Consider the following 11,833-nt stretch of genomic DNA (forward strand, 5'->3'; position numbering starts at 1 on the left):
AAAAAAAAAAAAAAAAAAAAAACCTAGACTACTTACTTTGAAGCTAATCATGTATTGTTTATGGATACATGTTTTGTGGTCGTTTGTCTGTTCATAGCCACACGGTCCAATATCAGTGGTGGGATTCCCATTGGAATTCCTAATAATGCAGCACTTAAAACATGAAGAACATCCAAAGACTACTTACATAATTTATTAATAGTTAACCAAAAGATTAAATGTTTTCTTGTCATCGACTAAACTGAAAACAACTTGCTAAGAGTTGAACTTAATCATGTAACTACCCACACCCATATATCAATTTGAGCAAATTAAATAAAACACACACGCACAAATGATATTCCTCTCTCACAATTTACTACAACAAAAATGATTATTAGCGACGACATTTATCATTGCTAAAATTATAGTATTAGCGACAGCATGTCGTCGCTTAAAAGAAAATAAAACTTTTGAACGACTTGTCGTCGCATTAAGTATTTGCGACGACATGTCGTTGCACAAAATTTATATATTTACGATAGCATGTCGTCGCTAAAATTGAACGGGTTATTGTCGACAACATGTTATCGCTAATATCTGTTGGCGCCAAAACCAATCTGGTGCCAACAGTTTTGGCGCCAATTTGTACATTATTTACGACGACATATCGCCGCAAATATTGATTGTTACAGCTGGCGGTGACGTGGCCAAAAAGAGGCGGAAAATTTAGCAGTTTCCTGCGAATAGGTTCTAGATATTTTTTTATTTTTTGAGATGACATATTGAAAAGTCGTCGTAAAAAATCGTTAAAGAAAATTATTTTCAGTACGACTATTTTTGCAACAACACGTGTCGTCACAAAAAATAGTTCTAAAAAATTATTTTCAGAACGACTGTTTTTGCGACGACACGTGTTGTCACAAAAAATTATTTTCAGAACGATTGTTTTTGCGACGACACGTGTCGTCACAAAAAATAGTTCTAGAAAATTCTATCAAGGATGACTGTGTGTTACGATGACCTTTTTAATAATGTTGTCGTAAATAACTGGGGATTTAATTTTCCTAAAAAAAAAGGGCGGAAACTTTGACGGTTTCCTTAAAATTATTTGCGACGACATTCTTAAATTGTCATCGCATAAAATGAGCCCGGGTATATTCTTTAAGAATATTCTCATAAATATTAATGAGGTGATCGAGGAATGACGTCGTTTTAACATTAATTGCGATGACATAATGTCGTCGCAAAAAACCACCTACATAAACGAAATCGCTGACCTCCTTCCGCCATTTTTCCCGGTGAGCCTCTCGCGTTTTCTCTCATTTTCTCCGTCCAAAACCTCCAAAAACCGTCCAAAAATACTGAAAATAACTTAAAAATATCGTTCTCTCCTCAAATCTTTCATTTGTCGAGAAAAAAAGTCCAAAAATGCGGAGTTTTCATCTCCCCCTTGCCGCCCACTTTTCCGGCCGCACTCGCCATTTTCCGGCCGCCGGCACTCTCCCTTCCTTGCTGCCTTACCATTCTCCAACTCCCGGTATTTGTGGGTTTGGATTTTGTGAATTAATATTTTTGTATTTTGTTAATTGATTTTGGTATTTTTGTTATGGTTTGTGATTTTATTTTAGATTTTGGATTTAGTTTGTGGTTTTGAATTTAGAATTGTGAATTGTAAATTAGAATTGAAATTGAAATATGTGGTAATTAGATTGAAATTTGTATGAAATTTGTTTAATGATGATTTTGTGATGATTAAAAAAATTAGATAAAAATTTTAATTTGGATTATATTAATAATTAAATACTTAAATAATTAAATAAACTAATGTTAAATACTTATTATAAAATAATTTGTGTTAATTTTCATAAAATTTGATAAAACTTTATAAATTCTTCATAGTGGAGATGCGAATGGACAAGAGTTGGATACATTTAAGGAACCGGTTGTCTGATGAGTACTGGGATGGTTTGTGTGCTTTTATTGAGGTTGGAAAGAATTATGCAAATTTAATCGGGGGTATTAGTTGTCCGTGTCTCAAGTGTAGAAATCGTGAGATGCTGCCACGAGAAACAATGAAAGCGCACATACATCGATGGGGTTTTGATACAAGTTACACCACATGGATTCACCATGGTGAAGTACGTGTTGCTGCTGCAGTTGTCAGTGAACCTGCTGACGAGATGTTTGCAGTGCTAAATGTGGCTGAGATTAGTGATGATCATGAGACAATGGGTGAGACAGAAACAGTTATAGAAGATACGTATTACGATGAATTTAGAGATCTCTTATCCGAGCTCCAAGTCGGATTGTATCCGGGTTGCGCTAAGTATTCATCGTTGAATTTCTTAGTGAAACTAATGCATCTAAAAATGTTGTACAAGTGACCTAATGAATGCATGGATGAAATGTTGAAGCTACTGAGAGCTTAATTGGACAAAGAAGAGTATCTTTTGGGAGTTGCCTTACTGGACCTCATTGTCGCTACGTCATAACTTAGATGTCATGTATATTGAGAAGAATGTGTGTGATAGTTTGTTGGCACAATTTTAAATATTGACGGAAAAATTAAGGATACAGATAAGGCAAGGTTCGATTTACAAGATATGGGGGTACGTAAGGAATTGCATTTGTATAAAGATGGTGATCGTTGGATGAAACCACATACAGCGTACACATTGACCCCGGCGGATTGTGATGAGTTAAATTTGTGTTTACATTTTCATTTTCCCGTCTCATTATTTTGTGAGTTTTTAGGTGTTTTTAGGAGTTACTTATGTGTTTTCAATTTTTTTTTTTGTAGGTTTGTTTCAGTTGGAGTCCATTGGTGATTTTTAGGAATTTTTGGAGCAAAATTGAAGAATGGGCGCTAAGGCTTTGTAAAGGGGCACCTAGGCTTCGAAGATAGAGGAAAAATAAGTTTTCTAGTACAACAAACCTGAGAGCAAAGCGCCTAGGCGCCATAAAGTGGAGCCATGGCGCCAAAAACAAGCTCTCCAGTACTACAAACCCCGAGAGCAAAGCGCCTAGGAGCCATAAAGTCGAGCCATGGCACTACGGAGAAGAAAATCGTAAATCGTAAATTTGCCGAGCAGCGCCATGGCGCCCAGGGACAGAGCCATGGCGCCACTTCAAATTTCTGAAGGCCTGTGTTATGACGCCGCAGCGCCATTGAAGCAGAGCCACGGCGCCAGTTCGGGATTTTCATGTTTTAATCTCTAAATAATTACCAAAAGTGCCATTACGACTCCGAACCTATAAATAGGAATTTTTAGACTCAATTAGGTGAGGCTGAGACTTCGAAAAGAGAATGGAGAACTTTTCTACTGTAGAGGAGAAGACGAATCACCCGGGAACGAAATTCTGCTTCAATTCGTCAAAATAGTTTCTTCTTCTCTTCTCATGTTTAAGAATATTGTTAAGATGTTTTATCTTTTCATTATGTTTTAAGTTTCCTATTCTAGGGCTACGATGTAGCCGGATCATGATGTTTTGAATTATGTTATCATATCAATCAAAGAATTATTCATCCTAGTTGAGTTTTCATCACTGTTCTTAATGCTTCTAATTAATTGGCCACTAATTGGATGATTAGTTAATTCATAATGAAACCGGAAGGAGATTTATGTTTTTCGATCATTGTGTTGAATTCCATTGATTGCATGTAAGATAAGGATATACTTCCATGGTTGGTGTGGTTGCTATATGGAAATCCATAAAACTTAATGACTCTTTAATTGTTTGAAATTCACATAGGAATATAGTGGGTTAGCAATTAAAGGGATTTTTGATGTAACTTGGAAGGGAGCATCGATTAATTTAGGGATTTTCGACTGTCAATTAAGGGGAATACTTTAAGATTGATTAGATAGACAATTCAAGGCGGAATGATTTGGTGAAATCGGAAACCCTAGAGCTTGTTAATATTGAATTTTGATAATTACTTAAATTGTTAATTAGATTATTTAGATTTATTTATATAAAAATTCTCACTTACTTGTTTCGTTCAAATAAAGTTAGTATTGACACAATTTCGATAATTAATATTTTTCAGTCCTCGTGGGACGATACTCGTTTCTACGAACTTTACTACTTGATACGATAACGTGCACTTGCGTTTACGAAAATTCGTAACAAGTTTTTGGCGCCGTTACCGGGGACTGATTCAAATATTAATATCGATACTAAGAATTCTAACTTTACTTTGGAATTATTTTCTTTTATTTACACTAGTTTGTGTTTTCTTTCTTCAGGCATTTTCTTAGGTGTATGAGTTGATCTGGAAGTTCTAATTTGATTCCTTTCAATTCAGAGATCGAGCGTACTTGTTGAAAGAATAGAAAGGACAAAAGAGGAGCTATGAGACAGTTGCAAGAAACCATGGACGGCGTTGGAAGAGTAGAAAATGACGTTAATCATCAAGGAGCTAGAGACAACCAGCAACAAGTTGTAAACAATCGGGCATTACGTGACTATGGAATGCTCGTTGTTAATGAGGCACTTTCAGGTATAAGGCGGCCTGCAGTTCAAGCCAACAACTTTGAGATTAAATTGGCTATTATCCAAATGGTGCAATCTAGCCAATTTGGTGGACTCTCCAATGATGACCCTAACGCCCACATTGCTAGCTTCCTGGAAATCTACGACACTTTTAAGAACAATGGTGTTTCTGATGATGCCATTAGACTGAGATTGTTCCCGTTTTCACTTCGAGACAAGGCAAAAAGTTGGCTAAACTCTCTTCCGCCAGGAACCATTACTACTCGGGATGCTTTGGCCCAAAAGTTCTTAGCAAAGTTCTTTCCTCCTGCAAAAACAGCCAAGATACGGAATGCCATTACCACCTTTACTCAACATGACATGGAATCGCTTTATGAGGCATGGGAAAGGTACTAGGAAATGTTGAGAAAATGCCCACACCACGGATTACCTGATTGGCTTCAAGTGCACAATTTTTACAATGGGTTGTATGAAATAACTAGAACTCTTGTAGATGCAGCAACAGGTGGAACTTTCATGAGCAAGACACATGAAGAGGCCTATGAACTATTAGAAGATATGGCTGCTAATGCATATCAGTGGCCAGTGGAACGTTCAACACCAAAGAGAGCATTTGGAATCCATGAAGTTGACACTTTCTCCACACTCACTGCTCAAGTAGCCACATTATCTAAGCAGTTGGGTTTACTAACTGCAAATGCCATACACACTGCACCGGAGGTATGTGAGCTATGTAGTGGAGACCATGCAAGTAACAAATGTCCAGTTGGTAACTTATTTGCTCCTCATCAATCTGAGCAAGCTCACTTTGTTGGAAATTTCAACTAGCAGCAAAATAGTCCTTTCTCCAACACATATAATCCAGAATGGCGAAATCACCCGAATCTTTCATGGAAGAATAACCAAAATGTGATAAAGCCAGCCCTGTCTTTCAACCTCAACAGCCTAAGGTGTCATTAAAAGATGCTCTTGCTCAACTTTCTTTTAACATAAGTCAGTTTATGACAAGAACATATGCTACACTTTAAAGACAAGCGACGACTATTCAAAATCAAGGTGCGTCTATTAGAAACTTGGAGGTCCAGATTGGTCAACTTTCAAACATGCTCACTACACGTCCTCAAGGCTCTCTACCAAGCAACACAGAGACTAATCCCAAGGAGCATGTTAAAGCCATAACTCTTCGAAGTGGCAAGGAGTTAAGCGATCCTGTCAGAGTAGAAGTTGTTGATGAACCAACAAAAGAAGAAGAGTTGCCAAATCAAACTGAGAACGAGCCTCTAAAAGAAGTGGAGAAGCCAAAGTCAAAGCTTTTCCCCGATAATCCTCCACCACACAGGCCACCGATTCCATATCCTCAACGGTTTCAGAAGCAAAAGTTAGATAAGCAATTTTCTAAATTTCTTGATGTGTTTAAGAAATTGCATATTAACATTCCATTTGCGGATGCTCTAGAACAAATGCCCAACTACGTGAAGTTTATGAAGGAAATCCTTTCCAACAAAAGAAAACTGGAGGAGTATGAGACAGTTGCACTTACTGAAGAGTGCAGTGCTATATTGCAGAAGAAGTTGCCTCCTAAGCAAAAAGACCCTGGGAGTTTCACTATACCGTGCACCATCGGAAACTCATTCTTTGACAAAGCCCTATGTGATCTGGGGGCTAGCATCAACTTAATGCCTCTATCCATTTATCGGAAGTTAGGTTTGGGGGAAGCGAAACTGACAACAATTTCTCTACAATTGGCAGATAGGTCAATCAAGTATCCAAGGGGAATCATCGAGGATGTTTTAGTAAAATTGGATAAGTTCATCTTCCCGGCCGATTTCATTGTTCTTGATATGGAGGAAGACCAAGAAATCCCAATTATTCTTGGTAGGCCGTTCTTAGCCACTGGGAGAACTCTTATTGATGTGTAGAAAGGGCAACTTATCCTAAGATTTCAAGAAGAATAGGTAACTTTTAATGTTTTAAAGGCGATAAAGTACCCAGATGACGCAGAAAGTTGCTTGAAGGTGGACATTGTCGACGATTGTGTTAAGAAAGTTTTTCAAGTTAACTACCCCGTCGAGCCACTTGAAGCTTGTCTTGTTGGATCTGTTGACATCAATAATCAGGAGATTGAGGAATGCATTAATCATTTGGAAGCTACACCACCATTTTTCTTCAAGAAGCCATTTGAAGAGCTTGGAAGAGGTAATCCTAGACCTTTACCATCTATTGAGAAGCCGCCTATCCTAGATCTTAAACCATTGCCTTCACATCTGAGGTACGCTTTCTTAGGAGAATCCCCTACTCTTCCTGTTATTATTTCTGCCATTTTAAATGAAGAACAGGAGGATACACTCTTAAGGGTGCTGAGAGAACACAAAACTGCATTGGGATGGTCTATAGCTGACATCAAGGGAATTAGCCCATCCATTTGTACGCATAAAATCTTGATGGAGGAAAGCTACAAACCATCCATTGAACACCAATGTAGGTTGAACCCGAACATGAAGGAGGTGGTGAGAGCAGAAGTACTGAAGCTTTTAGATGCAGGTATGATCTACCCTATTTCTGATAGCCCATGGGTTAGTCCTGTACAGGTTGTTCCCAAGAAAGGAGGGATGACGGTCGTTGAAAATGAGAATAATGAGTTAATCCCCACAAGAACAATTACCGGGTGGAGGGTGTGTATCGACTACAAGAAGCTCAACAATGCCACTAGAAAGGATCATTTTCCTTTATCCTTCATTGATCAGATGTTAGACAGGTTAGCTGGCCATGCTTATTACTGTTTTCTCGATGGGTATTCCGGTTATAATCAAATTGCCATAGCACCAGAAGATCAAGAAAAGACAACCTTTACGTGCCCATATGGTACTTTTGCCTTCCGACAGATGCCTTTTGGCATTTGCAATGCGCCGGCGACTTTCCAGCGGTGTATGATGGCAATTTTATTTGATATGGTAGAGCGCTTTATTGAGGTATTTATGGATGACTTCTCAGTTTTTAGATCTTCTTTTGATTCTTGTTTGGCCAATCTTGCTCTTGTGTTAAAACGATGTGAAGAGACCAATTTAATCCTAAATTGGGAGAAGTGCCATTTTATGGTGCAAGAGGGTATTGTTCTTGGCCACCGGGTATCTGCTAAGGGAATTAAAGTTGATCGGGCTAAGATCGAGACTATTGAGAAGCTACCGCCACCTACATCGACTAAGGGTGTGAGAAGTCTTCTAGGCCACGCCGGGTTTTATCGCCACTTCATCAAGGACTTTTCGAAGATTACAAAGCCACTTTGCAACCTTCTTATGAAGGATGTTCCTTTTAAGTTCAATGAGGAATGCCTTGAAGCCTTTCAAGTACTAAAAACTGCTTTAGTGTTGGCTCCTATAGTTATAGCACCAGATTGGAATTACCTTTTGAGTTAATGTGCGACGCAAGTGATTATGCGGTTGGAGCAGTTTTGGGGCAGCGCAAGGAGAGAGTTTTTCATGCCATATACTATGCTAGCCGCACCTTAAATGATTCCCAATTCAACTATGCCACTACCGAAAAAGAGCTATTAGCCGTTGTCTTTGCCTTTGATAAATTCCGGTCATATCTCATTGGCACCAGAGTTATTGTGTTTACTGACCATTCCGCCATCAAATACTTGATTGAGAAGAAAGATGCTAAGCCACGACTCATCCAGTGGGTTCTTCTTCTACAAGAATTTGACTTGGAAATCTGAGACAAGAAAGGGACCGAGAATCTTGTGGTTGATCATTTATCCCGATTAGAGTATGCTAAAGAGCAAGATGAGGTGGAGTCTCCTATTAATGAAACCTTTCCGGATGAGCAACTTTTCTCTATTGTCACCGGTAAGCTTCCTTGGTTCGCAGACTTTGTAAATTATTTAGCAAGTAATGTCTTTCCACCGGATCAAACACGCCAACAAAAGAAGAAATTTCTTTCCAATGTCAAGCATTATTATTGGGAGGACCCTTACTTGTATAAGCATTGTGCGGATCAAATCATTAGACGATGTGTTCCGGAAGAAGAAATGGCAAGCATACTCCATCATTGTCATTCCTCTGATTATGGCGGTCATTTTGGGGCAAATAGGACAGCAACAAAGATACTACAATCTGGTTTATTTTGGCCAACATTGTTCAAAGATGCTCAAGCTTATGTTATGGCATGTGATCAATGCCAACGGACCGGGAACATCTCTCGCCGACATGAGATGCCGCTCAATAACATTTTGGAGGTTGAGCTATTCGATGTGTGGGGTATTTATTTCATGGGACCATTCCCCCATCATACAACAATCATTACATTCTTGTGGCAGTTGACTATGTTTCCAAATGGGTTGAAGCAGTAGCTCTACAACAAATGATTCCAAGGTGGTGATGAACTTTCTACGAAAGAATATTTTCACCCGCTTTGGAACTCCAAGGGCAATCATTAATGATGAAGGTAAGCATTTCTGCAACAAACAACTTGAAGCTCTTTTGGCTGAGTATGGAGTCATGCATAAAGTTGCAACATCATACCACCCTCAAACAAGTGGTCAAGTTGAAATCTCCAATCAGGAATTGAAGTGGATTTTGGAAAAAACGGTGAGTAGTTCACGAAAGGATTGGTCTAGAAAGCTCGATGATGCACTTTGGGCCTACCGCATAGCTTTTAAGACACCAATCGGCATGTCACCCTATCGGTATGTGTTTGGAAAGGCATGTCATTTGCCAGTAGAGTTGGAACATAAGGCGTTTTGGGCAATTAAAAAGCTTAATTTTGATTTACAAGCCGCTGGTGAAAAGAGACTGCTGCAGTTAAATGAGATGGACGAATTTTGTCAAGGAGCTTATGAAAATGCCAAGTTGTATAAAGAGCGCACCAAAAAGTGGCATGACAAGCACATCATCCAGCGATAGTTCCTTCCGGGCCAAAAGGTGTTATTGTTTAATTCGCGCTTGCGGCTCTTTCTAGGAAAACTTCGCTCACGGTGGAGCGGACCCTTCACAGTGGTACAAGTCTTTCCTCACGGAGCTGTTGAAGTTCAAGATGCAGAGAGAAGATTCAAAGTGAATGGGCAACGACTTAAGGCATATATTGAGGGTGGAATGGATTTTTCAAAATATTCCATCACCCTCTCTGATCCGAGTTGAAGTATTTTTGAGACAGTCAGGCTGAAGACTATAAAATTAGTGCTTTCGGGAGGCAACCCGGGTTTTATTTTTCCAGTAAAAAGTAAAAAAAAAAAAAAAACAGTATTTAAAAAAAAGAGAGAGAGAGAGAGCACTTTTGAAGACTTCACATAAGGGCTAGCTTCTAAGCACAACATTAGCCCCATTTCCACGCTTTTGAAGACTTCACGTAAGTGCCTAGCCCCATTTCCACGCTTTTGAAGACTTCACGTAAGTGCCTCTTTTCAACCATTTGCAACTTTGGAAAAATTCATGAGAAAAGTTTCTTGAAGATTGTGATGTTGAATGATTACTGAAATAAATTGGTAAGAATTATGTCTCGTGTTGTTACATTGTGTGCAAAGTTGGTTGTGATATTGTGGAAGATGAATTTGAGGTTATTGCCAAGTGCTTGCTTAAAGTGGGGAGTGATTACGGTAGTTGGAGTCTCGTTGCTCTTTTGAAGAAAACTGTGCATGCGAAATGTTTGTGGAATCGCTTTTGAAGACTTCACGTAAGTGCCTAGCCCCATTTCCACGCTTTTGAAGACTTCACGTAAGTGCCTCTTTTCAACCTTTTGCAACTTTGGAAAAATTCATGAGAAAAGTTTCTTGAAGATTGTGATGTTGAATGATTACTGAAATAAATTGGTGAGAATTATGTCTCGTGTTGTTACATTGTGTGCAAAGTTGGTTGTGATATTGTGGAAGATGAATTTGAGGTTATTGCCAAGTGCTTGCTTAAAGTGGGGAGTGATTACGGTAGTTGGAGTCTCGTTGCTCTTTTGAAGAAAACTGTGCATGCGAAATGTTTGTGGAATTGCCTAGTTGATCTCTTGTTGTGAGCAGTGCAAATTTTAATTCACGAGTAGTCATCCTTGGAGTTAGTGGAGATTCTGGGTTGCGCTTTGGTAGTTCGGTAATAAGCATTGGGTATTTTTCTCGTATCGACATGCCACCATGAAAAGCAAAGCCCAAATCCGCGTCATCATCAAGCAACAAAGTATTTGTCAGCAAGGAAGTCGCAAAGCGCTACACCACCAGTCTTGCCTCGAAGAATCTTATTCCCGAGTTTTCAGCTCCAGGGCGGATCAATCCATGATGAAATTGAAACAAGAGGATGGCAAGAATTTACCGCACAACCGGAAGCGGCAATTATACCACTTGTTCGGGAATTTTATACAAATGCACATGAGCGTAAAGGATTTTCTATGTGTGTTCGAGGAAAAACGGTATCCTTTGATCGCTCTACTATAAACAAGTTTTACAAGCTCCCGAACATTGAGGACGATGGCTACTCTTTGTATGCTAGTGAACATTTCGATTATGAGGAAGTCATAAGGGAGTTGGCAAGGCCTGGCACTAAATGGAAAATGACAATAAGGGAGGAACCGGTCAACTTTTCTGCGAGTACGCTATCTCGAGCGGGAAAAGCATGGAATTACTTCATTTGCTCAAAATTGATGCCAAGTACTCAATTTTATGAGATCAACAAGGACCGGGCCATCCTTTTGTTTTCCATTCTTACAGGGCTCTCTATCGATGTCGGTGGCATTATCCAACAATCAATTCTAAAGACTATACGGGGAACAACTTCTGCGAGAGTGACTTGGACCGACATAGAGGAGCAATAACTACCAAAGCCAGCCATTACAGTGCGCACAATTATCCATTACAAAAACTGGGAGGACAACCAAGAGAAAGAAGTTGCTCCGGACCCCGTACATGCTAGTTCCTCACAACCACCCCATCGGGCCCATCATACTACTTTGAACATTGAAGAGAGGGTAGCTCGTTTGGAGCAAGCAGAGCAGACCTGCATTCAGGAAATCCAACAGCTTCACCGAGAGTTTCATCACTATGCTTCCTGGCAGGTGGAGGCCACAGCTGCACTGGCTCAGATGCTTGGCCAATACACAGGAGCACCGGATCCATTGCTACCTCCAGCACCTGTCTTTCCACCGTCTTCACCACCAGCTACAGCAGAAGATGGAGATGATGACGGTGAGGGCATCTGACGTAGCCCTCGCCCAGGTAAGTCCTCGGAACTTAATTTCTATTTTATCATTGAGGACAATGTTTGGTTTAAGTTTGGGGGATGTTTTAATTATTCTTCCTAAAAAAAAAAAGAAAATTGACGGTCAGGCTTAACAACACCATGGCCTATGATGAGGTTGGTTTTGCTTTCTACTAGTTCTTGAC

General features: G+C 39.5%; 1 pseudogene; it reads left to right on the top strand.

The window, feature by feature from the left end:
- The first annotated feature begins 4,359 nt into the window (after positions 1 to 4,359).
- LOC112092181 lies at positions 4,360 to 6,434 on the top strand (annotated as a pseudogene).
- The last annotated feature ends 5,399 nt before the right edge of the window (positions 6,435 to 11,833 follow it).

The sequence above is a fragment of the Morus notabilis genome, unplaced genomic scaffold (assembly GCF_000414095.1).
Source record: "Morus notabilis unplaced genomic scaffold, ASM41409v2 Scaffold748, whole genome shotgun sequence".
NCBI classification, from domain to species: Eukaryota; Viridiplantae; Streptophyta; class Magnoliopsida; order Rosales; family Moraceae; genus Morus; species Morus notabilis.